This window comes from Lathyrus oleraceus, chromosome 2, assembly GCF_024323335.1.
Source record: "Lathyrus oleraceus cultivar Zhongwan6 chromosome 2, CAAS_Psat_ZW6_1.0, whole genome shotgun sequence".
Classification (NCBI taxonomy): domain Eukaryota; kingdom Viridiplantae; phylum Streptophyta; class Magnoliopsida; order Fabales; family Fabaceae; genus Lathyrus; species Lathyrus oleraceus.
In genome coordinates, this window is record NC_066580.1 from 249,249,062 (window position 1) to 249,252,032 (window position 2,971).

Below are 2,971 nucleotides of genomic sequence, written 5' to 3' on the forward strand. Positions count from 1 at the left end.
TGGTAAGTGAAGAATAAATTTGCTCTGTAAAATATAAAGGAAGAATAGAGAATTTTTGACGCAGTAAAGTTAAGCATGCTAGGTCCGGGGTGTATGAATTGCTTTGAAATAAACTTAATCCTTATTTTATAACATCTATGTTAGAATGATTCAATATGATTCTCAAGAGTAGTTTCCCCTAATTCCTTAGCCAGAAACCATTAACATTCAATTTTAAATCCCAATTCCTTAGCCATTCAAAAGAATATTAATCCCATGTATGAATATCAAGAATTTCCCATCATCACTATTAGATCCTCATTCCTAAGAGAAATTAGCGATGTTATTATACACATAGTGATAAAGGGATTTGTCCGACCTCCTTTACCTCCAAATCAATACCTAATTTTCCAATACAGCAAGCATTACACTCGTGTATAACAAATTGAATTCATAAAAACATAAACATTCATAAAATTGTAGGAAGAAGGTTCATTACAAAAGCAATTCAGGGACACCCCCCTAGCATAGGGGGGTTTAGCTCATCATACTATAAAAAGAAGGTACAAATTTAAGATTAGACATTACAAGAGATTAGATAGCTTCGATCTTCAATTACTTCTGCGCTTGATGATCTCCGTTCTCCAAAAATCTTGATTCTCTTCTTCTCTTTGTCCCCTCGTCCTCTTTTCTTCTTTTCTTAGGTCTAAATAGTGCAGTACACATTATAGCCAAGCCAAAAAGTCAAAAATGCCCTCCGGGATCACTTACATGAGTGAAAACAAGAAAGCAGAAAATTCAGCGCACCTGCCAACACGGGCCGTGCCAAGCAACACGGTCGGCCGTGTTGGCTCTCTGGTTTTTGTATGGGAAGAAGTTGAGCTTGCAGCAGAGGCCGTGTCAGGAGACACGGGCCGTGTTTGGCTCTAGGATTTTTTTTTTCTTTAACTCTTCCATCCTCTTCCATTGTTGCCTTGGCACTTCCGACTCTTCAACTACTTCTGAAACATGCGCAATACCATCGAAACGACATCAAACGCATCTAAAAACTTAAATTAACACCAAAAGTAAAATCAGCATAAAAATACTCAAATATGAAATACTTAAAACTCAAACACTAAAACTCAAAATAAAGTGTTACCACATTGATGAATTTGGACCGAAAACATGATGAAAATCAAGTAAACTGGTGACCGATCACAACCCCAAACTTATCTCATTGCTTGTCCTCAAGTGATGCAAGAGACAACAAACAGAGGTCACCCCAGAACTCATTTTCACCACTATACAACCGATGTTATTCGCACCGAGTTTCCTACCTTCATGGTCAAGATTTCGGCCACCTGATCCGAACTATCCGCTACACCTCATAGTCCAGCACCTCTTTACCTGCAAGCTTTTCATACATCTCACACAATCTCTCAGGGTTAGCACTCAAGATTCATCATATGCAATATCGACTCTTAGTTTTTGAATAAATTCTACTTCTATTGCACAAACATATTTCACACACTTTAGGAGGACTTAGGGTTGTAACGGGGCTTAGGACAGGTGGGATAAACAACAAACGGATACACAAGGGTTTTTGGGCTCGGCACTCATGCTGTTTTTCTTGTACCTGTGCTTATTTTGATATAAAGGGGTTCAACATCGACTATTTAACTTTACTCAACAGGTTGAGTATTGCAAATGTACTCAAGTCGTTTAGTTGGGACAAGTGCATTTTTATCAGTTCTATTTTCTTTTCTCTTTTTTTTTCGGAGCATTCAAAAAGCCTCCAATTTATTTTTCTTTTTCTCTTTTCTTGTAACAATTTTTCGCATGCTTGTCCCTTTTCGTATTAGATTCACCACCCCAAACTTAGAATTCAACACAGTTTCAAAATCCACAACATTCATGTCGAGCACGGGTAAAAAAGATTATTATTTTTTTTTTCTTTTTCTGGCCATAGGGTAACATAAGTGGTTTAAAAACAAACAAAATGGTTAATAGCTCAACAGGGGTTTGCAACGGATAAAACGTACAAGGGTGGCTGGAAAGGCTCGAGGTTAACAACAAAAATGTGCCTCAGTGTGTGTCTTAATGCAGTGTTATGTCAGTAGAACGTACGCAAAACCAGAGCGATAGAGTCATACCTGGATTAACTCTCATGATGATATCTTAGTATTTGGCTTTTTTGTAGTCTCACCATGTGGGATAAACTTGCAGGTTCCAAAGCACTCTCTGTGTAATGTAGCTTCTTTTTGGTTCAGGTGTACCATACTTCTATCTCAATCCAGCTTTCATCACACTGCGTCCAACAATGTTTTTCTTCGGCTGCATAAATTTCCAAGGTGCCTCGGGAGAGTAAGTTCGGGTTGTGTCTTTCATCCACTAAACATCCTTCCATCACGCCTCTGGTTTTGTATCCATCAATCTGTAACCCAACACCCAAACAGTTGAAAATAAAAGAAATCAAAGTTAACTTCAAAAATTGAAAAACCAAAATGGAAAATAACTAAAACTGAAATAGTGAAACAAAAACTAAAACAATGAACCCCCCCACCCCCACACACACACTTGAACTAAACATTGACCCCAATGTTTAAACCCAAATGCAAGAGGGACTTACAGTGCCTACTGCGGTGGAGGAGGGTGCTGTGGAAATTGCAACATCATCTGCTGCATCATCCTTTGAATATCATCAATGGCAGCCCCATGATGGAGCTGCTCTGTCACGATCCGATCAATCTCCGCCCCTTGGCGAGCCTGCTCGACACGGAACTGATCCATGTCCATGGGTGTCCATCCAGCAGAGGAGGATCCCATACCTCGGTGGTGAGAGGTGTAAGGGTGAGGAACACCCCTCTCCCTCGCCGGTGCATCTTCCTCCATCGTTTCACCTGCGCGAACATCATCTTCTCCGGCCTCTTCGGGGTTAACAGAAGTATACAACCAATTCTCATTATTATCAACATTAGTTTTATCAGTGTTCGGTAATCGGAACAGCCAG